This window comes from Sturnus vulgaris, chromosome 2 (assembly GCF_052056855.1).
Source record: "Sturnus vulgaris isolate bStuVul1 chromosome 2, bStuVul1.hap1, whole genome shotgun sequence".
Taxonomy (NCBI): Eukaryota; Metazoa; Chordata; class Aves; order Passeriformes; family Sturnidae; genus Sturnus; species Sturnus vulgaris.
The window spans coordinates 18,335,808-18,363,690 of NC_142244.1; the positions used below are offsets into that span (position 1 = coordinate 18,335,808).

The 27,883-nt window shown below is 37.6% G+C and overlaps 2 long non-coding RNA genes across 2 annotated transcripts in view; both read left to right on the forward strand.

The window, feature by feature from the left end:
* Nucleotides 1–27,883, forward strand: part of LOC148224642 (uncharacterized) — a 435,112-nt gene that overhangs the window by 143,465 nt on the left and 263,764 nt on the right. The window lies entirely within an intron of this gene.
* LOC148224643 (uncharacterized) overlaps nt 1–27,883 on the forward strand; it is a 92,434-nt gene that overhangs the window by 1,036 nt on the left and 63,515 nt on the right. The window lies entirely within an intron of this gene.

The window sequence follows — 27,883 nt, forward strand, 5'->3', positions numbered from 1 at the left end:
GTTTGTTTGTTCCACACTCCATCCCCCTGCAATCCTTTAGGTGAAATGGAAGGGGGAAAAGGCAGCAGCATTTCTTCCTTCCTGTCATCCTCACCTCTTGCAACTCCAGATTTCAGTCTACAGGTGTAAACAGAGACTGAGATGATTTTCAAGGCTCATTTTCAAGGTAATAGGAAACTTCAACCTGTTTGCTTAATTTAGTGCAAAGTTCAAGTTTTAGATTTCCTTCAAGATATACCTCAAGCAGAAAAAGATTTTCAAAACCACTGACTCTGATGCTCCTTACTTGATTTAATTGAAAAAAAGAAAAAGAGATATTTTAGATCTTTTTTGTGCATCTTCAAAGTGTGGTTATTAAGTCAGAGTCTTTTGTAATAAGCTCAGCTCTGAAATAGTTCAGCCACTGCAAGCTGATTGTGCCACTTAAGTCAGATCATCAATCAGAGTTCTTTGTTCATTTCCTCATTTATGTTTCATTTTAACCTGTGCTGAACGAACCTCGTGCTTCAGATGTCTTCTAGAAGCCTGCAAAGGTCAGGAGACAACTTTTCTTGGCCACTTTGATCTCTTGGAGATTTTTTTCAGCTCCTTTGAAACCCTGAAGAAGGTTCAGATCTCCAGATGTCCTCCAGAGCAAAGGGCTGCATTTGCACTCTTGTCACATTTTGTCTGTCTTCTTGGCCTGGGACTCAGTTTTTCTGCAGATTGTGACTATCTGGGCAACTTCTTGTTTTTATCTTGCAAAAAGAAGGGAAGGGTACAGGGTATTCTCTTCATTTGTCTCAGATTAGTCTGTGATGTGTGATTTTTTTTTTTTTTTTTTTTTTCCTTAATTTAATTTGTGTGTGTCTGTCCCTTAATATCAAACATTCAATGAAGTCTTTTGACTTAAAGTTGTGTTTGGGCTGATTTTCTCAGGCAAATAACTACAAGGAGCAGATCTCAGTGAGCTGGAGGGGGAATTCTAGACCTAGGAACTTCAGTAGATTGTCAGTACACCAAGTCTAGAGTTTACAAGACAGATGTGAGAACAATTTATGACAAGTATTTTATTTTTCAGCTGAATTTACCTCAGTTTAGTAACATAACTCTAAATATCTGGCATAAATAATTTAACAAAAATTTTAACATTTAGTTGAACTTGCTTAGGAAACTGAGCAAGAAAGTGATAACTGAAACTGGAACTTGGCCTCTCCACCACCTGTCCTCTATAATGAAGCTCTATTAAAATAAACTATTTTCATACTGTGATTGCTAAATATTCATGTTAATGGTGCCAATAATACAACTTAAATGGCTTTGAAGGAAAATGAGTGTCTATCCAGCAGAGTTGCAGCATTACCTCAAGCAAAGGAAACAAAAAAGAAAAAAATCAAAACCCATAGATTGGGCTTCAAAATAAACCTTGAGGGAATATTGCTTTTAGTGATTTGGTAAGAGATTAATTTAAAAAAATTATATTGTCCCTGCATTTTTTTTTTTAATAATAATAAAGTAACAGAGAAATAGAATCACTGATGTAAGACCAAGTAGCAGGTTTCCGTAGACTTTCTCAAAAATTTATTCTCAGAGTCTGTTCTCTGCCATCTAGGGTGTCTCTGATGTAGGAAAAAACCCTTTTTGACATTTATCTAATGTTATAAAACTACTGGGCAACGATAATAAGGTGTAAACTGCAGGGTATGCAAGCACTTGAGTCACTTCCTAGAAAGCAGCACTCTTTCAAAAAAAGAAATTATAAAGAAATAGATGCATCTATCTGTCTGCTGGCCTCTGGTTCACTCAGCACTAGGTTTGGCCTGGATGAGATTGATCACTCTCAATATATTTCCAATATCTCTTGAGCTGTGCAGGTTTAAGATGATCATGCATATCTTGCGTTTTAATTCTGATTTTAGTATGCACTAGTTGAGTGATAGCGACCCTTGCTGTGTGTGTGGATTAAATGGTCTCACCTGCTCCTTTAGACAGGACAGGTGATGCAATGGTCCAAGGTGGGATTGCAGCAGCTGAGGCCAGCAGTGCTCACACTGCAGCACACCTGCCTGGCTGTGACAAAACCTACCTGTGCAGAGGGGAAATGGCTTTTTCAGGATGATGGTACACTGAGTCCAACACCTGGATTCCATATATGATGTTAATCCTCACCTGTGTGCTGTAAAATGGTACATCTCTAATGTGACATGCATTTAATAAATGTGTGTATAAATCATTTTTGTTAATTATTGAAGTGGTGATGAAGAATATTACCCCTTTAACATAAGTTGCCAATTATCTAGTGTCCAGTGACAGAAATATCCTCAAATAAATCAGCAAAAATGTTTTCTGCTGTTGTCACTCCTTTCCATTTCTGCTATTTTAATCTGTGTTTATTTCAAATACAATTTCTCCCCTCAACTGCATAATCATTGATTGATGTTTTAAATTTTATTTCAATTGGAAAATCTTGAATCAGGCTCACCTTATTCAAAGTGCTGCTGTTCTTTACACAAACATCTCAGATATGCTGCTTAAAACCTTTCTATAGCAGCTTATTTTGTAGTGTATTCTGGACCCTGATTCTCCTTTAAAATGTGATTATAATTAGTTGTAAGGAAAGAGTTTGTCTTCCCAAATCCAAGCTAATCTGAGAAAATTGTCAATGTGGAAGAGTTGTTTATGAGAATTAATTTTCAATTGCGGTGCTCAACGTCTTTAATGCTCTTGTTTGTGATCCAAGACAGTTAAAAAAGAGCAAAACGCTTAAGTAATTTCTATTTTAAAAGGTGGCAATAAACCAAGGTACCATTATTCAGAGATTTGTTACATTGGAGAGTATCTGAGAAGAGATTTTCTGTTGGAAAAGATTTTCTCTTTAAAATTCCAGTAGCTGAAACATTGAACTGATGGGAATAAATAGCTTATTTGTCTCCAGTGTCCAAATGAACTGTGTGGAAAATCTATTTTGACTAAACAAAGAACAGCTGGTAAATAATGTGGTTGCATTAAGGTGACAGTGATAGTAGTCACCACATAAAAATGAACACTGTGCTGCATTTTTCTGAGCTCTTTGTGCTGTGGTCTGGGGAGAAGAAATACCCCGTGGGAATGAAAGGGAGTGCCTTAGCATTGCTTTTATTTCCTTCCCAAAAACTGGACTTATTGTAAAGATGTGTAAAGGAGAGAGTGCAATAATTCAGAAAGGGTGATGATTATTTAGAGAAAACATCACCCTTGCCATTTCCTTTGGAAATTCTTAACAAATACTTAAAATGAAAATGTTATTGAGTTACACAAATGCAAGAGGTCTGTTATGCCAATACTAAATTGAGTTTTTTTAAAGGCTATTTTGTACTTTGCTGGCAGCACTTGGCCCAGTTTTAAGCTGCCTTTACTAGTCTGGTGCTTTGGGTCTGGGTCCTCCCCCATTTTGAGGGCAGACATTCACACACATTTGCAGAGAACTTTAACAGAACATAGAACAAAGCCTCTCGACATAGCAAAGCCAGGTTTTTTGCTCTAATTTCCCCTTGAAAGAAAGAAAAAGGGCAACTTAAAGCTGGGATTAATTTTCATAGGTCTGTTTCCTGTTGAGTTTAAAAACCAAGAGTAGGATGTCTTTTGAATCCTTTACAGGGATCCCTAAGCCCAGCTTCAGGGATAAGGTGTGAATGAAACGGAATTTTTCTGGTTCTTGAGGTAACTGCGGTGAATCCTGGTGCCTTCAGGATTTAAATTTTGATTTTTCTCAGGCAAATTACTACAAGGAGCAGATCTCAGTGAGCTGGAGGGGGAATTCTAGACCTAGGTACTTCAGCAGATTATCAGTACCCCAAGTCTAGAGTTTACAAGACAGATGTAAGAACAATTGATGATAATTATTTTTTTATCTGAATTTACTTCGGCATAGTAACATAATTGTAAATATCTGGCGTAAATAATTTAACAAAAAATTTAACATTTAGTGAAACTTGCTTAGGAAACGGATTAAATTTAAATTTAGGTACCAGGCAGAAGAAGATCCTAAAGACCTGAGCTTTATTTTTGAGAGGCTGTTGAAAGCTTGCTTGAACAATGACCGAGTAAAATCAGAGACTGACCCTGAGATTTCCTGATGAAGTTTTTCAGTCAGCCTGGACTCTGTGTGTGTGTGTGCAGATGTGGTGATCTGGAAAAAACTTATCTTGCAGGTAATTGTTAATTTGTCAAGAGCATGGAGGAGTTTACACAGTGATTTTGCCAGTGCCTTTCTTGACAAAGATTTTTAATTGGTGCTGAAGATGTATCGAGGCACCACCCAAAAACTGCAATTATGGGACTATAAGAATAGGAAGGTTTTTAATGTGTGTTTTGCAGTGTTGATTTGTTTTCTCTCTCCATTTGGATTTATACAATTTTCAGGTGTCTCTGGTTCTGGTTATTTCTGGAGTGCTCTGTGGGAGGGAAGAGGGCAAAAGGCAATTTCATTGTTCTTTGCTTTTAAAAACTTGTAAGTAATGTGCTGTGAAGAATTTTGCATTATGTTTGCTCCATTAGACTTTGTCTCTTGTCTTTCTATGGTTGGAGAGGTGCTATAAAAATATGCTAATAGAAATTTTAGTAATTTGTTATTGGAAATATCTAGGAAAAAAATCAGTACTTTGCAGTCAGAATTTTTTTTTTTTTTAATACTTGAAGCATGCTGATGTGGGACAAGCATAATTTTGGTTTTTGAGACAAATGATATGCCTGCATCTTTTATGAGTGGGGAAATAGAGTAAGGCTTTAGGATTTAATTGCAGTCTGGTGCTGAAAGTGGAATCTGGAAAGGGGTGGAGAGGTATTTTTGATAAAAGCTTTCTACCCTTTGAAGTTCTCTATCACATTATCGTGCACTTTCTAACCCCCCTGGATAGCCTAAGATATTTGGAGTTTTTTCTGACTGGGGAGCTGTTACTGAATATTGCCCAGCAGTGATTCCTACAAATTCTTCTTTGGTTGCCTCCAAGTTTGATCATCCTCATCTTTGGCATGAGCAGACTGAGTGTTGCCTTGATAGCAGGAGGCCCTTGGTGCCAGCCCAGTGTAGAATTCCTGTCCTTGCTCCGTGTGATGATTAAGCTGTGATTTTGGGAATTCTGACACCCCCCTGCACATTGCTGGCAGGGACAGGCACACAGCTGGGTGCCTCCAGCAAGCCACTGATGCCTGATCCATGCAGATTCTTATTCCATTTAATGAATGTGGGCACCCTTTTTTGTCAAAAACCTGATTTATATCAGGTCAGGAAGAAGCTGAAATCCAAATCTAGGTGCCTGTTGCTGGAGTAAGTATTGCCTTGATAATGTGCACAAAATCAAAGGCTGAGACTTCTGAAATGGATCAAACTGGTTGTTAGGCACCTTGGTCCTGGAATTGTTTTTGATTTAGATCAGAATACCAGATGCAGCAGGCAATTAACTCTGTAGCAGAGCCGTGGACTTTATTACTGTGACCCAGATGAGATCTGCTCTGGCACCAATCTGTATTCTGCAAGCTTAATGTGAATGAGTGCTTTCAATTCCAAAATAGACAAGAGAAATAACAAGGACTTATGAGTATAAATATGTTGTTGGGTTGTGGACCACGATAAACCATTAAATCTAGAGTGTCTTTTCACTCAAATGTGATTAAATAAATTAGTGAATAATATGCTAGATTAATTCTCAGAATCATTTTGTTCTCAATTAATGTATCCTTAGTCTGTTGAACAACATTTAAGTTGTTTCAGTTCTCATTTTCCCTGTACAAAAATGGTAACAATATCCTTGTAGGTATTTTTAAAAATTAGTTGATCTCTGTCTGTGAAGAGGACTATTGAAACAGAAGTCTTTTATGGATTATGTATCATATCTTTATGATTTATTGTTACATAGCCATAAAAGCCAAACAGAATGGCATGCTTTATAGTATTCTTGACTCATGAAAAACACAAATGCTGCCAGAGGTACACTTGGTACTTAACTTCATTATTTTGATGTAACTTGATGAGTGATTCCAAGGGAAATAATCTTCACTCTTTAATACAGTAAATATCTTTTGCCTTTCTTTCATGGAATCATAGAATGGCCTTGGTTGGAAGGGTCTTTAAAGCTCATCAGTCCCACCCCATGCCATGGGCAGGGACACCTTCCACTCTCCCAGATTGCTCAGAGCTGAATTGTTATTTCTTGGAAGACCTTGACTGCTCTTTTTTCTTCTTTCAGTTCATTATCATAATACTTTCTAACTTTGAAGTTCTTCAGGGCAAGTACTTTCCTTAGAAGCAATTTTTGTAGCTTGAAGACACCTGTTATTTAAATCACCAGTTCTCAATGAGTAGATATTTTTCTGTGAGAAAATACTCAAAAAGGTTCTTTTTAGAAAGAGGATCACAGAGAAATGTACAAAGTCGCTGCTTAAAAAAATTACAAGCCTGATAGATTTTTTTTTAAACTTTTGTTTGCCTTTTCATTAGCAAAAATCAGTAGCATTTAGTTTCAAGTAAGGCCTTCAATTAGTATTTAACTGACTATAAGTATCTAATTATATTGCAATTAATTCTTTATCTCAATCACTTAATTTAAAGTGGAACTGAATAACCTTGGGTTTGGGTAAGTTTGAGATAAGTAATCAAAGTAAAACTCTGAGAGCAATTAAAATCAAGATAGAAACCCCATCCTGTAGGCATGGACTTCAAGAGCTGTGTAGCAGCACAAAATTTCACCATGGCCACTGAAGTGGGTAAATAGGCTAAACTTAATTTTTTTATGTCAACCTGGTATTTAGGTGCTCTCAGTACTGCTCAGATGTTATGAAAAATCTGTTGTCACAGCAAATCACATTAAAACCCTCGCAGTAATCAGCAGATTATCTATGAAATGAACTGCATTCATCTGACATTTTTATGTTGACTCTGTGTTAGCTTGGAAGAGTTTCATTTACTTTGCCATTTCCTCTGCCCCCTCCCAAACAGTGGCAGAAGCTTCCTAGAGTTGAAGTGAAAACAGAATCAAGTCCATGGGGCTCCAGGTTCTAAGCACAGAATTAATTCAAAAACAACTTGAGAGACCTTCCTCGTGCCTGGAGGCTCTGGAGGAGCTGCCCTTGGCACCTTTCCTGTGGAAATGAAACTTTGCTGCTGCAGTTGCTGCTTTCCTGTCAGAGCTGGGGTTAAACCCCAGGAGCAGGCAGCATTCAGGAGTGCAGTAGGTGATGAGCTAGGAATCATTACTGTTGGATTTTGGATAGCACACCCTCTTTGGCCCATAAGAGGATGGGGAGAAATTTTGTGCCATTTTGCATGATTTTAGTGTGTTGATGCTATTTGAGCAGAGAGGTGAGATGAGGGTGGTTTATACCATTGGAAATAAAATGATGTTTTCAGGGAGCTTCAGGTCTCACTGGCTTTTGTTGTAGTCATGAGCTTACCCTGAAAAAGGAAAATCTTTCTTTAAACATCAGCTTTCTCTTTAGTATGGAAAGTTTCATTGTGATTGTGGGATAAAGGTTCTGATTCCAGCTTTTTAACAAGTTTGAGTTGCAGCCTGTCAGCTATCATGATGAGGAAGACCCTGAATTTTATTTATCTCTATTAGAAAAAAAGATACTCTTAACTTACTTTGGTATTTTAGTGCAGTTAGTGGGAAGAACAAGAAAATCATAACATCAGCTATCTTTGACTCTGTAACAGTGCTACCAGCTATGAAAATGCCCAAAAATGCCTAATGAAAAGAGGATTTTCACTTGTATAGCTGAAGACAGTATTTAATCAGTGCCATGCACTGTGTCAGGTACTTGAATATCAGCAGTAAAAACCAGTGCAGACATCTCTATTAAACACCCACCATATTTACAGCATCACTCAGCATCATTTCCTGTGTCACTCTGAGGCTGTGGTAGAGACCAGGTCGTTTTTACAGCTCTTTGAAAGTTGTTATAAATTGCTTTAAAATTTTTTAAAAAATTAGTTTCAACAGCATTGATTTAATCAGTGGTAGGGCCAGCTGAAGGTTGCACTGAATCTTGTTGTACCAGAGGATTAACTATGAAGAAAAAGGATTACTCAAATTAGTTTTTTTAGTGTTAAAAATTTGCATCTCACCCCAGAAGTGCAGCCCTGAGGTCCCAGAGAGGAACAAGATAATTTGTTTAGCAAACTAAGGTTGATGCCTTTTGCTTTTACAGGGACACAGTGGTTTAGTCTGTACACTTGAAAGGCCTTGTGACTTTGGGTCAGTGAATTAAAAATACCCCCCTTTTATTTAGAACAGTTTTCAGAAATGTTCAGGAGGTGTTTTCATACTTCTAGCTGACATTAGACAGAGCCTGAGAATTTTCAAACACCACAATTCCAAACTCATCTGCTTACTGATGATGTTTGATAATAAGTGGAGGTCAATTTGTTTCATTTCCTTTAATGAAAAGATTTTTTTCCCTTTACACAAGTTTAAGTTGCTCACCTAGAACTTTACTCCTCATTGTTAAACAGAATCATGAGGCAATTCTTTACTGAAGAAGGTGGTTAACACATCTGAAAGTTCTAATTTATTTACTGCAGATAACATTGAGGGTGAATATGAAAATAATAGAGAAATCCTCAAGAATAGAGGTGTTTTAATTGAGCACAAATAGAAAGCAGATATCTAATAAGAGTAGCTATCATTAATTATGAGGGGAAAGGTGTATGAAGAGTTCACTTGAAATTAATTTCCAGCAAAACACTTTGCAGATATGTCTTTATGGAGCACAAAACATGTGAAATTCATTGCAATAAGGTTATCAGCCAGGCCAGGAAGGTTTAAAAGTGATTCCGTATTTCCATAGGTAACTAAAATATCTACTATAACACTTACTGGGAGGGTTTCAATGCCCTAAAAGGACAGGAGATGAGAATTCTATGCATAAATAAATAATGTTTATAATGTGTCCTTAAGAGCAAAACTCACTATGCCACTTCTGCCTTGTGTGTGGAAAATAGAAAGCAGAAGTTTGGATTCCTTAGCTATGATGTTGTTGGGATTTTTTTCTTGTTTGTTTCTTTGGGGTTTTTGTTTGTTTGAGGGTTTCTGGGTTTGTTCTAGTTGGATTTGTTTTTAATCTCACATTTAATTTTTGAAAATGTGGTTCTGTACTTAGTTAGAATCACATAAAATTCCTTTTATTAGATTAATAAAGCTAGTATTGAACAGTATAGAGGTTTCCTAAGACAAACACATTTTCCCTGGTGCTGAAGGCATCTCACAGGTGTAATTTGTGGGGTGTGGTGTGAGTTGGGGCAGTGTCCCCAAACTGTGCTGCTGTCATGAGTCTGATCCCAAAGTTCCTGAGGCAGCCTTGCCCTGCAGGATGATGCTGGCTCACAGCAGCAGTGGAGTTTTATTCCTGTGCCAGTGGGAACTGGAGCTGCCCTTAAAGGGATGTGCTGTGAAAGGGTCTCAAGGGTGGATCCCTTCTTGCCTGAAAGCTGAGAAATAAACCAGCCAAAGAAACCCAAAGAGTTGTCTTCTGGAGAGAAATTGGATCTTTTTGGATTATTTTCAGGACTTTATAGAAGTGATAGCTTCACCGTTGTTTCTTTATGCTGCTTTTTTGAAAGTATGTTAACCCAGGTTTTAAAAATTAGTATTTTCTGACTGTGTAGTATATTTATATAAATTAGATTAAATGTCAGCATTCCAGGGTCAGAACCAGTTGAAATAATCAATCTGCCAAACCATGCTAATACATAGTTTAATTTCATTGTGAAATACTGCTGAGGAGCCAGCACAACACACTAGTGTATTTTTCTCTCCCTACACAAGAAATGATGGTATATAACATTGTATAGTTAATGCAATGAATTGTTTTGAACTTAAAAGTTGTTGTCCTATTGTAACTTGATGAGTGAGTATTGGTTCTTGAAGTATTAATTTGACTTAATTTGGACTGGAGTCTTTTTATTTTTTTTCAATATTAAATCATCTACATGGGGATTCTGTGCATGATGGAAAATGAGCATCAGTTGCTCATAGTATTTGGACAGCTACATTGAGGAGTTTTTTCTGAAAGGTAGAATGGTAACTAGACCAAAATCAAGTGATCTCAGTAGTGGTGGTTGTCACAGATGACTTATTTTGACTTTGGAGCATTTCACAGAGCAGCCATTGGTAGATGGTAAGAATTAAGTCAGGGGAAAACATCCTGAGTTATCCTCCTGCTTCAGGCTGGTTTGTCCTGGGGCTCAGCGAAATTTACAGCAGAAATGGCTGGAGTTTCCATCAGTGTCTGGGATTTTCTGAAGAAAATTCAGAACACTGTTATCTGATGGTGCTTTCCTCTAATACAGACCAATTCATTCTCTTTATTGATCTTCAAGTACATTCTATTCCACTCTCAGTAATTTATTTTAGAGCAGTATTTTTCCTTAGGTGAATGAAGCTGGGATAAGGACGAATTACCTGCATGTTTCTGCAAGGAGATGCCTCTGTTTTAGCTGAAATTAGGCACTGAGTTAAAGAGGTGAAGTTAATGCAAAAGAATGCCTGTATAACAAAGGGATTATTTGAACCCTTAGTGGGTCCAGCAGATCACACGTAGTGGGTGAAATGGGAGTCTGGAAGAGATGTGCAGAAATACTTTTATTAAGTAAAAGTTAATCACTTGAAGAGTGATGATGAAAATGATAATGACCTGTATTTTTTCCTCTACCTGACATTCAAGTGGCAGACTGAATGCATTCTCCAAGAATAAAGGATGTGATCATAGAATTAAAAAGCATGCCTGAAGAAACAAAATGGGGAGTGTGTGTGTATCCTGATGTTTGTTCCAGTGCACACTTGGGAATTTTTCACTTTGTCTTTCCCTGCTGTCACTAATCTGTTGGCTTTGTATCCATCAAGCATCTTGTAGGACTGAGTGTTAAAGTGCAGTTGGATTTATATGACAGGTTATATATGTTTTATTCATCATATATATATTTATCAAATTGTATTTCCCACAGTCCACATTTTAAAAAATCCTTAATGCTGCAAACTTAAAAATTAAGAAGATCAACACCAACAAGGCAAGGATTTCCTATTGCAGCCAGACCCAAAAATATCTTTAGTATTGAGCACAGCAATAATACCAAGATCTGTCATACCCATTTACCAAAAATACAGAGTGATGTGGCATTCTTTTGTAAGAATGTTTTTGAGTCTTCCTAATTTACAATTTCCAGAGAACCAAAGGGCTCATGTTTATTTGGGAATAATTCCTGTCACTGAATTTCAAGAGCTGTGCTTTGGTTGTTTAAGTGTGCTGAATGTTTTAAACATTTGGCCAGAGTTTCAGGGTGAAAATAGTATGTGAACACTTGAAAATGTTGGTGTTTCCTCCAGTTACAGTAAGAGGTATCCACAAAATATTTCACTGAACTGATATGATGGGTTTCTTTGTCTAGTCAAAATAAAATAGTGTAGATAAATGTAATGATGGTATTTTTTTCAACTCTTTTTATTTTTTTTTTCTGTGAGAGGAGAGCATACAGGGAACTGTTTGAGTTCTCCTTAAATGGGTGCCTGGTTTTGATTTTGGTTCTTAGTTACATCTAGGGCTTGAGATTTTTAAGTAATCTGTATATGTGAGATAGGCAACCCAAGGTTTATTTATATGCAATATTTGGGTTTTTTTGCAAAGCAAACAAACAAGAAATCCAATGGCAATTTAATATCAAAACTCTTAAAAGATAACCCAAATGTTTCACAACATTGATAATTGTAGAGCAGTTTTTCAACACAGTACTCATCTGCCTATTGTGGTTTTGCAATCCAGTCTTGGTAAAATGGAACTGAAATGGAAAAATATTTGAATTAACCACCCATTTCTTTCATCATGCTGAAGTTTTTCTGCTGTGGAAGCATGGTGGCAACTTCCCTGAGTGGTGCAGAATGTAAATGATGATGCTCAAGTCCTCTCATGCAGAGATCCTGATGAAAAACTGCTGTTCAAATATTGTCAAGAAATTGCTGCTGTATTTTGTGGATATCAAATGTCTTTGCTGGCTGTAAATTAGCAAACATCCCATGTTCTATTACATTAATTGCAGATAATTCTTCTTAAGGATAGCATTTGTTAATGTATTTATAGTCCATTTGTTTTAATAAATACCAATTTTATTTCAGTGTTTGTCTGAAAAGCAAGACTTGAATGGGTTATAAATCTGCTGGGTTCTTCTCTGCACATTGTGACTGCCAACATTGTGTTGTTTAAGAGAAGAAAGATCTTGTCCTCTTATTATGAGTTTTTTTGGGTTTTTTTTGTGTTTTCCCCATTCCAAAAATTCAGATGTATTTCTTTAAGAGAACTGACATATGTATATATATATGTGTGTATATATATGCTAAATGCTCAGTAAGGAATGTTTGCATTTATTAATTTTATTCTAGCTCTGTAATTAAGTAATAATAGCTGTCTTCTACCAGTGTTTTCTTGTAAAATCTTCTAGGAACCCATAAATCTTAGATAACCAATTTACTGCCTGGGTTTCCTGTATGTCCTGTTATCACTGCTGTGGGTTGTTCATGGGGACAGTCTCCTCTCATTCAATAGAAAACAACAGTTTTGTTGTTGTTACTCTTTTTTATCATAATTTTTGCTCTCTCCAAGCATCTTATGGACTGATCTCTGTGAGTATTTAGGCTCCTTTCTTGTTTCATTTGCTAAATTGTTAGCAGGTTTTTTTGCCCCCCGAGGTAAAATTTTATTCTTGCATTTGTAACTGTTCAACAGATTGACACCAAGGATCAGGTACTCTAACTCTGAAATGAAAAAAAAAACTCTTCTGAGGAGGCAAGAGATTGATATCTGTATAGATATTACTGTTCATAATACAGTACTATCTTCAACTTGGAAAAATTGCCTTCCTATTTTTTTTCTGTAGCTTTGTGCCAATGAGCAGCTGTTAACATTACACAAAGTACACATGACACTTTATCTCTGCAACATATTGCAAAATGAAAATGACCAGTGTTGCACAGATGCAGTTAATGGTTCTGATGAAAGAAACTGAGAAGTAATTTTCCAGGGAGTCACCAATTTTAAAAAAAGTGGGACTTATTTGGGCATGGAATTTGCTCTGCAAATCTGGTCTTTAGGTAGGGCTGCTGTAAATTTTCAGTGGTATCTTGGCTTTGTGATTAAGTTATTAATTAGTTGATCACAGATAAAAGGCTATATGTATTTTACTCAGTTTTGCTTCTTTACTCATTCCAGGTTTTTTTTGTTGTTGTTTTCAATTTTGACAATAAGTTGGTTTTTTGTGTTTTACAATTTTATGTTCATTAATCAGTCCATAGTCACTGCAAAGGGATGCTGGGAATCAAGGATAGGGTTCTTTGTTGGAAATATCCAGAGTTTGCTTTAATGTTTTTCCATTATAGTCACTTGGCATATCTGCAAAGCAAAACGAAGGTGAAATTGTAGATAAACATTTTGCTGCTAATGCTCATCCTGCTAGTTTGAATTTCAGGGTTCTGCTAACAACCATTTTACAAACCTGAGAATTGCACTGAAATTCTTCCGCTGCAGTTGGACCATTTGCACTGTTAAAGGTTTAGGATATTCAGATTCTAAAAGTAAATTTTTGATTTGAGTGTAACAAATTTATTCAGGACTGAAATGCTATTAACTGAATACAGGTGTGTGCAAGTTAGCACTTGGTAAAAATACCTCTCTGGGTGTGTAAAAATACCTCAGCTGTGTTACTTCAGGTGCAGTGCTCAGGGGATGCTGCAGTTTTGACCTTCAAATTGGCATATTGCTTTCAGAAGAGTGTTGCTCTGTGTGCATTTGATATAAAATAGCTGAAAGTATTTGTGTGAGACAAGCAGAAAATAGCATCGTGTGCATGTGGTATAGACTGCTTTGGCTCATTAGGTTCATATCTTGGCACCTGATAAATCAACTCACATGCTCATGTTCTTAAAGTACCACATAGTAGATTAAACAGCTAGGTTCTTTAGAGTTTTCTGTATGTAATTAAAATTTCTTACTCTGTATCTTGATTAAGAGTCTCCATTGATCTAATTGGAATGCAGAGTTACATCTGCAGAAAACTTGAGCTGGGAGAGTGCCTCCATCTGCCTTTCTTACCTAGAAGAATTACTATGTTGTTACTCAAAGGGGATAAATATCATAATTAAGAATTTTCAGTCAATTGACTTCTCAACTCTTGACTTGTATTTGAAGCTTCCCCACAGGACTCTGTCTGGGAAACACTTATTTTTGCTGACTATTTATTTGTAGCCTTTCTGTTTATCAGGTGTGTGTTTTGGTGTTTGTGTGTGTTTGGGGTTTTTGTTTAGGGTTGTTTGGTTGGCTTTTTCCCCTCCTATTTTAGGAGGGAGAAAGAAGTAGAGGTAATAGGAAATACTCTGGAGTGTTTGGGTTTCTGTCATGAGGCAGGGCTGGGAACAGGGTATTTACAGGGATGTCTGTCCTGGATCCAAGGGATGTTCTGCAGTGTCTTGGTCCTGCTCACTCACCTGTACATCTGGCACAGAAGGGGAAAAAGGAGAAGAGTGATACCATATCAAAGAAGGAAGCTCTAAAATGTTCCCTAGTTCTGAATTAAATCTACCCTGTTATTTTACAGTAGAGTACCAAAATATTAAAAGAAATGCCAGTGGATCTTCAGAGATATCAACGTTTTATTCTGTAAGGTTTACAGAAGGAAAAATATTACGTCCTGCTTTTGGCACAATGGAAAATTGAATAATAAAGGGGAAAATTGTGCAAGCACTTGTTACTTTGCTTCTAGGTATTTTTAGGCAGTTTGCTTCTCAAATATAACTGAGCTCCCACCATTTCATATTAGGTTAATAAGTAATTGTAACGGAGAACAAGGAGGCTGGTGAGTAGTGATTAAAATGTGGTTGGTGCTGTCTCCATTGCCCAGATGAATAGCAATTTTCATTTAAAACCTCAAATTCCTGCAGGAGACGATTTTCCAGTGTTGTATTTTCTTATCTCGAGTCACTTCATTATTAGCGTCTCAGACTAGTTAATAATTTGAATTCGTGTGTCTAAGAACAAGGAGCTCAATAAAAAGAGAACACTTATTTCCCTATGCTCATTGCCCCAGGCAGACAGGGAGGTTTCCCTGGCAGAAGAAATGATGCCTTTCCAGTTAAGGATGTCAAAAACATCAGGCTTAGGCAGTAGGTTCTCTTGTATGTGCCAGTTCATAGGGGTATTTCATGAAAAGCAAGTGTTTGGGGAAAAAATGTACTCCTAAGATGTGATGAGGTTTAGCATTTGTAGGAGTAATTTTGTAGAGGATATGGCTTCTTTCACTTAATTTCTGCAAGCACGTTTCTGACCTTTGAGCTGGTGTCACTGGGTTGAAACCCCCTCTCTGTTGCATGTTTATGAGGAAAAGCATAGAAGCCCTGTGGGATTCAGTTTCTTGCTGAAATGTCAATGAACCAAACATGCATCCTTTTTCATTTGAATGAATCTGCATTGTCTGATAAAGGGGAAAGGGGGATTATTTAACTGTGCAAGTTCTGGTGTGGTTAATTACAATGTAGGTGTGGATCCAGAAGTGAAGGGTTTTATGTCAAAGGTGGGTTAGGAGCATTTGCTGATACCTTAAAGAGTTTGAGGAAGTGGCAGCTGCCTTGTGCTGTGTACCCTCCTTGTTTCCACACTGTCATGGGCAATGCAGCAATCCATCACATTTATTTAGATGGAACAATGGTTATTCCAACAGTTTTATAACCATCCTTTATATTGTTATGGCCAAGGCCATTTTGTCATGAGCTGTTCAATTCCAGAGCCAGTGCCCATCATTTATCTGTATAACTAAAACCAGTGGTAAGCACATTTCTGCCACAGTGAGACTGATAATGGTTTCTGTTAAAGTCTTTTTAATGATTCAATTTGAAGCAGTGATTTCCAGAGGAAGGAAGCTCCATTTGTTAGGGATCTTTTATTTTAATTCTTTTTATACTAAAAGCATAGCAGAGAACTAAAAAAAAAAAAAAAAAAAAAAAAAAAAAAAAAAAAAAAAAAAATTAAAAATCTGCTTTTAAAATTTTCCAGACTTGCAAAACAGCAGCATGTACAATAGGAATGTGTCCCTCCCCAAAACAAAAGGTTTGTTTGTGCAATAAGATCCTATGGCCTCTTTCCTGTTCTAAGAAAATTCCAGGCTTTTGGACAGTGCATAAATTAACTGACATTACTGCTGTTGCTTATATGATGTTAATTGTGTTTGCAGTTCCACTCTACCTCAAATTGGAGAAGAATGGCTCAAATGACTCTGTCTATAGAGAGCTTTGCCTCTCTGCTGCCACACTCATGATACCTGTGCTGAGCACAGCAATAAACATGGGAATTACTCTGTTCCTTTGAGTTCCTACAGCTGGCAGATATTTTCTGGTGCAAGCAGCCCATCCTTGCATTTCCCCTTCTATCTTTGTACTGAATTGTTGCCAGGTTCTCCTGATCCTAATTTTTAGTTCTTTGCAAGCATATGAAGTGTTTAAAAAGGAAGAAAATAAATACAGAAACATTAATGAGGAGCTTATATTTGTGTGATGAGAAATATTAGTTACATAGTGTATAATTTTCTGTAACTCAGGAAATGGAATGAACACAGTGCCCAAACTTGCCTGTGAACAGTGCATAACTGGAGATAGTTGGGCTGCAGTAAATTAAGTCCCAAATGTTGCTCTTGTTAAATCCATTGCTGTGGAAAAAGTGAGATTTTTCATCTTGAGAATTGGTCTTGATTTTAGAGAGCTCATGCTTAGACAATGGAGTCAAAATTCAAGTGTTTAAGATTTTCATATATGTACAGCAGCCACCTTCAGATGACCTTTTCATAAAAAGGACAAAGCCTATACTATAATCCTTTATATTTGAACATTTTAATGATTTTGGTAGAGCTTTGCACTAAATTACACGGGTAAATAATCTCAAACACTTTCTACTTGCTTTATAAACCTGGGCAAAGTTGCCTGAAAGTCTTTCCAGCATTGGAAAGCAAATGGCAGGGTCAGATTTCTGTGGTGGCTCTGACCCACCGTGTTGAAGCCTTGGATTGTATGAAGGGAACTTCTGAACTGTGATGGTTTAGAGTTCCAGATTTTGCTTTTGTTTTTTTAGGGGTTCCAGGCTTAGTGAACCAGGGCAGGTAACTTAATTAAAGATCATGTATAAAAGATATAGTCCCCTTCCTAGGGGCTTGGATTTTTAATCGTTTCCTCTATTCAGGTTGCCATGCTTTGAGGTGACTAGAAGAAATTTGTTATTAGAGGTATCATGGCATTTCTTAAATCTGCTTTAAGATTTGCAGGTATCTCCCAAGTAAAACTAAGAGGATCATTGCCTTCCCTTTGTGAGGGTCATAATTATTTGTAAAATGGAGTGTGAAAAACTTACTGGATTTTTGAGACACTACTCAGCAGACTGGATAATGAAATCCCAGCGAACCTTTTTAGTCTGAAATGTTACAGCTCACTCTCAGCTGATCACCTGTGAAGTTAAAATCATCTCCTTTTCAGCAGCTGCACTTTGTCCTGCCCTTTGAGACACAAAACCTTTTAGGGCAGGGACTCAGCTGACCACAGGGTTGAGAAAGTCACTGATCCTCATGACTTTTCACTACTGGAATGCGAGTGGGCAGGCTCTCATCTTTTGTGCCTGACTGTTGTTCATCACATTTTTGTACTTATGATGTGCACAGGAAATTCTTAAAAATGTTTAGAGTCTTGATTTCTCTTTTTAAGCAATCCCTAGGATGCTTCTAGACAGATTAGCATGCAATATGTGCTGATGGGTAATGTGACTTTACTGGTAAATAATCTTGTTTACATTTGAGTTTAAATGTTTTTTCTGTAGTCAGAATGTGGGGAAAAGGGGATTTCAGCAGAAAATTAATTTCTCTGTGTTCCACCTTTTGTGAGTGAGTTGTGCCATTGGGAAAAATATAAAGTCAAGAGAAAGACTACCAAAGGAGAGCATTGTCCTACTTTTTGTGTTTTGTGACTTAAAATGTATAAATTATTTAACTCCTTGCATTGCCTTAAACATTATGTAAAGGGAAGTTTTACGTGCTAACTCCCCAGCCGCTGGGTGCCGTGGATGTTTGAAAAATGAGCAAAGATGCAGCATTCTGCAGCCCCTCATCCTCTGTCATTTTCTTTCAAGTTCAAAATCCCAAATTGCTGCACTTCCCTTGAACAGCTCCTGGTGACAGAAACATCTCAGAGTGCTCCTTGCATCTCCCCGTGCTGCTTTCAGGGTTGCAGGGATGTCCCAGGTAAAACTGGCAGGCTCTCTGCTCTGCCTTTGGCACATTGACAGTGCCTGCTCACCTCTGATCATGTCTTGTTCTCCACCACGGGTATCTCTCAGTGCTTCTGTGTCATGCTCAGCTTTTTGCTGGTCAGAACAACTTAATGCACTTAATTTCCTTGGGGTTACGTGGCTCTGAATTTGGCACCTGCTCTCTCAACCCTGACTTCTGTTGAGGTCCTTGATGCTTCCCCATGACTCTTCAGAGCTTGTTCACAGCCAGTTAAACCAAATATTGTAGCACTGCCTCTTCCCTGCCTTCCCAGTGACATTCCCCAGGCTGTTTTATAGCAGAACCCTTGCACAGTGTACATGAACCGTGAAGATTTTATTTTTTTAATAACACAGTGTACAGATTTTGAAGGTGCTACTGGTAAATCACCTAAAACCCAATAGGGAATGAAATTTTCTCTGCCTTTGCTTGAATCTATCAGATGATGTTAACTGTCTTTGGATTTTTTCCAGTTTGAAACAGACTTTTCTGTTTCTGCATAAACATGACACCATCTTTGACTTTGTTTCACTCTTTTTGGATTAAATGCTTTGGTTTCTGCTGCTTCATGGGGTCTGGGTTTCTTTCCTGTGTTTGATGCTGCAGAATCTTTTGCCCTGGGTTTGTCAGTTCTCAGTTGTGCATCAAGAGGACCTGTGTGTGCATGTGGGCAGTTCATTGGAAAAGCTTACAAGCAAATTTCTTAGGAAATGACCGTTCATATTTCATAGAACAAATTACAGCTTTCCCACATTTCAGTAGACTTTCTTACTGTTCTGGGATAATTAATAAATACCAAATGACAGGGCATGAATTGTGTTGAATTAATTTAGGTTGTTAGCTGTGAATCTGACATCTGAATGCAGCCAGCAGAGCTATCTATTATATAATATGATTCTTGTAAAAGCCCAGCAGTTTAAGATTAAAAAATATGCATATAAATGCCTGAGTTTATTTTTTTTCTATTTTTTTCCTAGCTGTATCTATGCAAACATAACCCCCCCTCCCTCCTGCACTGGAAGTTACTGTGTAGTCACTGATGAAACTCCTATGGGCCATTTTTCTCTGCAAGTTCTATGGGAGTCTTCTTAAAGTCTCATCTAGTCGATGCCATTTTCAACTCAGTGTAATGAATGGAGCAATTTACAGCCACAGCTCAAAATTATTACCAGACAGTCATGCCTCTAGATTTCTCCTGCCTTTTTTATAACAAGAAATATTTTGGTGGCCTGCTATTGTTGACAGCTTTGTCGGGAGCTTTCTAACAGTAATAAAAAAACCCCTCCAGTACAACAGCTAATTCAAGATTTATGGAGCGTGTGGAATTTTACTCCAAGACTGAACATGCACATAATCAGGAAGCAGAGTCTGAATACAGGGAAATGGAGGAGGGCATTGCCCCTCATTCTGCTCAATGGACCATAAAACACCTGCTGTTTTTGAGTGCCATGCCACCAGAGAAGCTGGAGCTTTTCCAGCCTAGTAAGTCATTTTCAGCTATGTGTTTAAACACTGAAAAGGCATGAAGGATGAAGAAAATGCATCTTCCCTAACATTTCTTATGGACAGTGTCATCCTCCTCTCCTTGTTGCATCTTGTATGTTTTGTCCTGTGTCTCTATTTGCAACTTCTTCAGTCATTATAATGTACTTTTGAATATGCTGTCTGTATTGTCTTACTTTGAATCTTTAAATCATGTATTGATACTCAGATGGTTTGTGGATAATTAGGCCTTTCAAAAGCATTTGAACAAAAATTAAGATTGCAAGTCTCCTTTTCAAGATTCTGGCTCTTTTGTGGCTTTTGAAAGCTTCCCCTCAAAATCTTTATCAAGACTGATGCTTAACAATTGTCTTTGTGCACAGTAAAACTACTGACAAGTGACTTCATAAGCGCTGGTTCCTTAAACTCTTGACCCTTCCTGTGCCTGCTAAATATACACCAGCACATAAAAAACCTGGGACCAGGTGTCCTTCCATGCCCTGAAGTGGGCAGAGGGTTGAGCTAAAATTGCCTGAAGCAAGCAAGTGGAAGTTCCTCAAAAGTATGAAATGTAGTGAGGATCACTTAATAACGTGAAAAGTAGCTCGTTGTTTTAGCACTTTTATCACAATGAGCATTTATACTTTTGGTTTCATCCTGCTCTCTCCCAGGGCTCTGTTTTGCTCCTACAGAGCGGTTTGGTCTCTTTCCCCCAAATTTTGAAGGAAATTTGACATCAGTGAAAATGTTTAATTCTGCAGACAGCAGTGATTATTCCTGCTGAGTTTATTGGTATTGGCATCTGTCACGTGGAATTTTGGATTTTTGAGGTTGGAATCAATGACCTTAAGTGCCTCTGTCCTGTATTCTCTTGCCATGTTCCAAAATTTTCAAAACAATGAAGATGCAGGCACGTTTCTCCAGGTGTGAAATCCTCACAAACTCTTTCCCATCCTTGCAGGCATCAGAGTCAGGGGTCGCTCAGCATTTGAACTGTGGGCTCCCTGAGTACTGCAACTTTGGGGATTGTTGTAAGCCCAGGGAACCTGACAAAGGCTCAGCATTTGCATCTTTCCAATCGCTCAGAGGTCCCCAGGGAAGGGCAGATGTAGCAATGAGAGCAATTTTTTTTTTTTTTTTGTCTGACTAAGGAGCAGCATGGGTGTGTTTTTATTTTTTTTTCTTGCAGTCTGGTGTTCTGGGTATCTTCCCAGGTGAGGAATGCTCACAAAGCTCTTCATTTCTCTAACCCAAACACTGAAATCCACATCTCACCTTTGGTAGGGACCAGTTTATCACCCTGTGTAGTAAGTTGAAATGCTCACGGTCCCTCTTCTGGGAAACAGCAGGCATTTAAAAAAATCTGCTAGATCATTCAAAGAACTGGAGTGGTCATAAGCCTGAATCCCAGAAAGCTTCATAATTTTGGTCTGAGGGGTGGAATGCAGCAATAGTTGTAGTCAGTGGGCTGGGTTTGCTTTGGGATTTGAAAGGGATAAAACTGCTTGATCTAACCAGTGAGCTGCTGAACAAATACAAACAAGGGCAGGAGCAGCAGCAGCACTGTCACTGCTTCAGCTTGAAAATGGAACCAGCACCATTTATTTATTTTTTTAAAGGATGTATTGTCCATCTTTAGGCCAAGCTCCAACCTGTGTGTCTTAAAGGAAGGGTGCTCTTTGAGGCTTGGTAATTTAAGGTGTGATGTTTGTTTACAGAGACTCTTTGAGCATTTGGCTTCAAGCTGGCTGAGGCAGCCACCTGCCAGGTGTGATGCCCTCTCTAATTCCCATTTCAGGTGCCTGGCTTTATCTGTCAATTAGGTTAAACCCACCTGCACAGGGCTTTCAAATGAAAATATCAGATATGAAGCAGTGCTCTGTCTTTTAAATTTCTTTATAGATCTGGGTCTCTGCATGAGCAGTTATTGCTGGGAATAGCACATATCTACAAACCAGGCCATAGGTGGTGACTCTGAATTTGGAGTGCATGGGAGAAGACACAAATGAAGTGACATTATTCCCCAACACATAAAATTTAGTATAATTTCATTGCTTTTGTCTTCTGATTTGTTATACTCTTTGGTGTATGGCCTGGTGGGATACTGAGGGCAAACAGACATCATTTATTAATTCATTAAGGGAATGTCTCAGGGCTTGGTCATGATGGCAAAGTTGAATTTTTTAACCTGTGTTAGTTCTGTCTCAAATTCAGCCATGGGAATATCATGGAATCACAACCAACAGCTTGCATCAACACACAATTTTTTGTATGAATTTTCTGCTGCAGTGGCAAGCTGAGAAGTTGTAAATGTGCATGGAATAAATTCTTTGTATTTGGTTGCCACTTCCAAGTGTGGCTTTTTTAGAAATTCCCTTTAATGCTAAAATACCTTAAAAGATATTTAATTTTGAAGTACAGCTGAATTTAACTTTTTATGTTTTTAACTGTGGGTTTTGAGTTTTATTTTATCAATACTTAAACATCCCAAAAGTTACTAAGATTTCTTTTAATTTCTGCTTTAGGAGGATATATATATATATATGAAAGCACTAAGAAAGATTTCCTTCTGTGCACAGCTAAGGAAGCAAGTTAATATTAAAATATGGTAGCAAAAAGGGATATTGGCTATTAAATATGAGAGTAATAGATGAGATTTGAGGTAATTCTGTAAGTTATGTACATGGCTATGCAGATAATTCATGTTTTAATATTTATGGCAAACATTTTCAGACTAAAATATGTATAGAAAAAAGGAAATTGACTATTAAAGATGTATGGAAAAAGAAAAATGTAAATGATATTTGGAAAGTGGCGTGCCAACTGTGATCTATCCTGACAGCTTTTCTTTTTCAATTTACAAGTTGGAAAGAATGAAATCAGATTACAAGAAAAACTATTCTGTACCAGAGTAATGTACAAAATATTATTCAGAACGTGGAAGTTCTTTGTTGCAAATGCATCCCAAATTAAATAATAAATGGAAATGTATTGAGCAGTCATACTACAGAGAATAAGACATTGAAATCTGACTTAAATTTTAAAATAGCCCTCCCTAGGCAGAAATGGCTGTGGAGAGGCACTTCCAAGAGCAGTGTTTTCTGTATTTCCCTGGGGCATTCCTCTCTTTTGGCATGGGGGCCACTAAAGGAACTATGTGGAAAAAAAATATTTGTCAGTGTTAACAGATGCTTATTGTTGGAACCCTGAGAATTTTTGACTTTCTGTGCTGTCAGGCACTGACCCCCAAAAGAAAACTGCATTTGATCTGAGGCCATGGAGAAGGATTCCAAAATTAATGATAGAACTAAAATCACTGGTGTGCTGTTTGAATAGAAGTGTGTAATGTCACATGGTGGAAAACTTAGAATTTAAGGTTTTAGAAGGTAATAATAAGTATAAAGCAAGATGGAGGTCTTAGGGTGGAGTTTTTGTCTTCTTCAATTTCTTCATGGGTGTGGGTGATCTTTTGTAATTGGATAGAAAAATCCACATTGTAGGCCATGTGTGATTGGGTTTTGGGTTAAAAGTAAAAATAATTTAGGTGGCTTTTCTTAATTGGATGATTGGCCCTTAAAAGGCCTTGTAGAGAGAGAGACATCCCCATTTTTAGCTTGTTAGCTAGAAGTGCTGTAGAACTCACTGTAACATAGATAAGAATTAATAAACATCTGTGTCCCAATGAGAAATGCTCCCTCTCGAGCATTTAATCCTGACTCTGGTAGAAAAAAGAAGATGAAATGTAATAATTCACCTTTGAGATGCTCCTTTTCCATAGACCTGACCTTGGGGTGTAATGTGGGGGCCCAAGAATGCAAGAGATGCAGCCCAGGATGGACTCAGGTGCAGGATACTCTGCAGTGCCTCAGTTTCTCACCTTCCATCTCCCTTTCCCCAGTGACTTTGAGTTGCATCAGTAGCTCTTCTCATGCTTTGGATGTGCAAAATATTTCAGTGGATGTACAAGGATCTTCCAGTGTCCTCTGGAAGTCTGCCTGTGCTTTCATGAGAGTCTTTGGAGAAGGATGTTTTGGTTTTTGGGAGCCACTGGTAAATGCACGACCTTTCAGACACACCACTGGAAGGGAGGGTTTAAGGGAAACTTTAAAAACGGAATATTGCATCACAGCTCCAGCCATGTAGCAGTAAAACAACTTTCTAGCAGCTCTCATTTCTTATGCATATCTGTGTCATCAAAGAAATTTTCATGGTAGGTTTAGGACTAGAATTTTTTAAAAGTCCTAAAAGTGTGTGTGTATTTCAGACAATCACATGTGCACCTCTGGTTTTCCTTTATGTAGAAATTGTCAACATTTTATAGTTTTCAAATGTTCCTACAGTAAGTAAAATAGATCTTCGTGGCTGAATATGTTGCTATTAAATCATTTTGGGGTGTTTTTTCAATATTTGCACATTTCCATTGATTATTCATTAAAATTTAGTCTAGCACTGAAGGCAGTTCTGAAAAGCAGTGAGCCATTCTGTTCTTCTGGATGCAGGTATTTAATCTTTGGAGAATGCCAATTTTGATGGTACCTAAGCGGTAAAGGAGTGCATAGAGGAGGTGGGTGAAGTGTTTTGAGTATGTCTTTGTAGTATCTTGCTGAAAAATTTCAAGGAGATTCTTCACTTAATTCCTTTGACTGATTTTTAGCAGTTCTATGTCCTTGCCTCTTCCTCTCTGGACACAGAAAAGAGGTGGAGCAGAGAAATGGTGTCTGAGCAGTGTGTGATTAGATTTGTGGTCTCTGCTTGAGGAAGGTCTAACAATGGCCAGAGACAGCTTTGGAATTTGTTCTAGGAAACCCTGGAAAACTTGGTATTCACAAGGGTTGTGTTCAGGTTGATATCAGAATTACCCAAGAGCTGCCTGAACTTTCTGTCTAGAGCTCTGATTCTCAAATTCCCTTTCTATGCACACTTAAGTTTGGTCTAGTCTAGTAAAGCATCAGTGTATCAGGATTTGGGTTCCCGGTCTTCTATTTGTAATTATTTGCTGTTCTAAATTAGGATGAGATGGTGCAGGATCAGTGAACTGAAGAGGCAGATGAAATTTGAAAGCACTTACTTATGTGCTACAGGGAGAAAGTAATGAGGTGTTCTGCCTGAACCCGTAATAATTTAAAAGTGTCAAATTGTTCCACAGAAATTTCCTATCAAAACACCAGTGAGGTGAATTTTACAAGATCTCTGATCAGTACAAGTTGCCCTTACCCAAGCTGTTGATGTGCTTTTTCCTCAACCCCAGGTTAAATACTTTGTCACTAAAGCAGAATTATTTGATCTCAAATGCTGTGCCTGTGTCTATGAGACATTAATTTTGTGTCATACAGAAAATGCTTTGAGCACACCTGTAATTGATGTGGTTGAAAGAAGGTGGAAGATACTGTCAATTGTTTAGGACAGATGGAGAAATGCATAGACAGGAATTATCCTAAAGGTGGTAGGAGATGTGTACAGCTAAAAATGTGCCCTTTTTAGCACAAAAGTGGCAACTAATATGAAGAGTGGGCAAGGTAAGAGCAATAGAAAAATTGTGTTTATAACCTAAATCTGTTGTTGCTTTCTTTTGCAAAATATTTAAGTAACGAGTCGGGACTCTGGTGAGAGATTCTGCTCTTAGAAATCTTTTCCAGCCTCATTGTTTTTGAAACAATATTTTAACAAGTTTCAATTATAAGTGGCACTGATCTCTCACTCTGGAAGTTGTTTTACAATATGCAATCTAAAACAGAACAAAAATATTAAATTGTGGCAATTACAGAGGTATTGCATTCTTTACACTGCAGTGAAAAGAACTAATTATGTCTTGGTTTTTGTACTTTCAGAATAGGGGCAAAATTATTTCAGAATGCTGAATTTTGATAGAAAACAATGAGGCTCATTTATTTTAAAGTAATTTTATCTGTTTTGGTGGTGTCTTTCATAGTTCTGATTTTTCCAGTGCATTTTTCTTTCCTTTTTAACTTATTTCCAATTCAGAGTTTCTAGGCAGAGAGTTTCAACTGATATAAATAGGCAAAGTCCCTTGCAAATGGTGAAGTAATTTCTTAATTTAAATTTGCAAGGAACTGGCTATGCTCACTTTTAGTTAAGTAATAACTGTTTTTCTCATCATAAGCTGCAGCGTTCTGCTTTTTAAATGAAATAATTACTTTGGAGAGATTGAAAAGAACGTGACAGCAGCTGTTGGAGCAGTGGAGTCACGCAGAGTTTGTCATTTTCATCTATCCCTAATAGAAGTCACAGGCATAGAGCAAAAGGGAGGCTCTGGTGCTGCTGGCAGGAATTTCTGAGGAGCTGGATTCTTTTGTTTTCATGCACACCCCAGCATGAGACAGACAGCAGTGTTGGTGGCTGAATATTTTAGGAGGAAAAATGTTTGTGTGCATATCTGGGGGTGTGATATCTGAGCCTGGCAATGTGTGCAGTGTGCACTGGAGATGTGAGAAGGAGAGGAAAAGCACCTTCAGAGCAAGACTGATGTAATGAGAGCACAAGTAGATTTTTAATTAGAGGAAATTCACTTTGTAAGTTTTGCCAGTTGCTTTTTGGCTCCATTTTCTTACACCATGTCTGCATTTATGGTACTGGTACCTATCAGTAAAGTCACATAGTATTCTATTATTTCTAATAATATATTGTATTATTCTAGTATTTTGCAGTATAAGAGGTGCCTTTTTCCTTTTTGTGCCTTTTCTCTTTACTATGCTTTAATCAATGAGCTGAAGCTTTAAGCTTGGCTATGAAATCCAGGTTCATTTCTGGCTCTGTGTGTATTTTTTCATTTTCAGCAGTAGTACAAGACAAAGTGCAAGAAAACTTGATGAGCTCAGCTTTGTTAGGATGTTGAAGGATTAACTTGCCAAGTTTTTTTTTACAAGTTCTGTGCATGGTGGTCTCCTTTGTGCCAGGGATGTGGGGAAAATATACCTGCTTGGAACTATTTTGTCTTCAAAATGTTCAAAATTTTTTTTCTCATAGTAAACGTTCCAATCTATTTTAGCAAAAGTATCTGAGATTTTAGCATTTTTGAGCCTGGTCTGTAGCAATGGTTACTTGGAATCTGCACATATATATTTATTCAATTCCAAAAGGTATTTGTGCAGGCTCTCATGAATCTAGTTTGGTATGCACCTGACCTGATAATAATTGTTTGGGTCTCTGCTTCATTTCTAGTTATTTCCTATGTGTGGTTTTTTTTTGGCCACTGCTGAGAACCGAGGTGATATTTTGTGGATATAATCACATACCATAAATATACAAGTTCTACCACCTGCATGGTCCAGTACAGCCCATTACTTTCTATGTGAAATTAGGATTATTTTATAAAAGCTTAAACTTGATTAATTCATACTCCAAAGACTCTGAAGGAAAACAAAAGGGAATGATCATGTATTGTTTTTTGTCAGTGAAGCATAAGAATGCTGAACGTTTATTTTTATTCACAATGTTTTGTCCCTTGAAATAGAAAAGTTTTGTGTTTTTAGAGGTTTGTTCCCTGCCAAATCTGTAGGTTTCTTACTAGTTCAACCACAGTGGTTTCCCAACCTCTTTTCCAGCACAGCTTTTCAGCAGCATCCATAATTCATGACATTAAGTATTAATTTTGGCTTTTATGCTCCAAGGACATGCTGGTCACTAATACATTACCCACAGATTTTTGTTCTTCCTGCTCCACCTCACACTTACTGGTAGATGTTGGATGTTTTGTGGAGCAGTGACAGATGAGGGTGTCCTAACTTGAGCTTTAATGTTTCTCTCAAAGGCAGCTGTAGTGAACAGCAGACAAACTCCTGATGTGGAACTGGTCACATTTAAGCAGCAGGGCACACTGAGAGTCCCCCACAGCTCTTGCCTTGCCTTTTCTCTATTAATACACCACATTACAGGTCAAAGATGTGTTTTGATCACTCTAAACCCTCACATGTATTGTTATTATTTCATTGTCTCTGTAGCTAAAATATTTTGGTTTTAATTAAGATCCTCTTCCCCAAAATAATTTGTGTGTTGATCACTTTTGTTCAAAGAAAAGGAGTTGTGTGAGTGCTAGCTCAGCAAAGCATGCAGAAAATGAACCCACCCAAAGCATTATTTTGCAGGGTCACC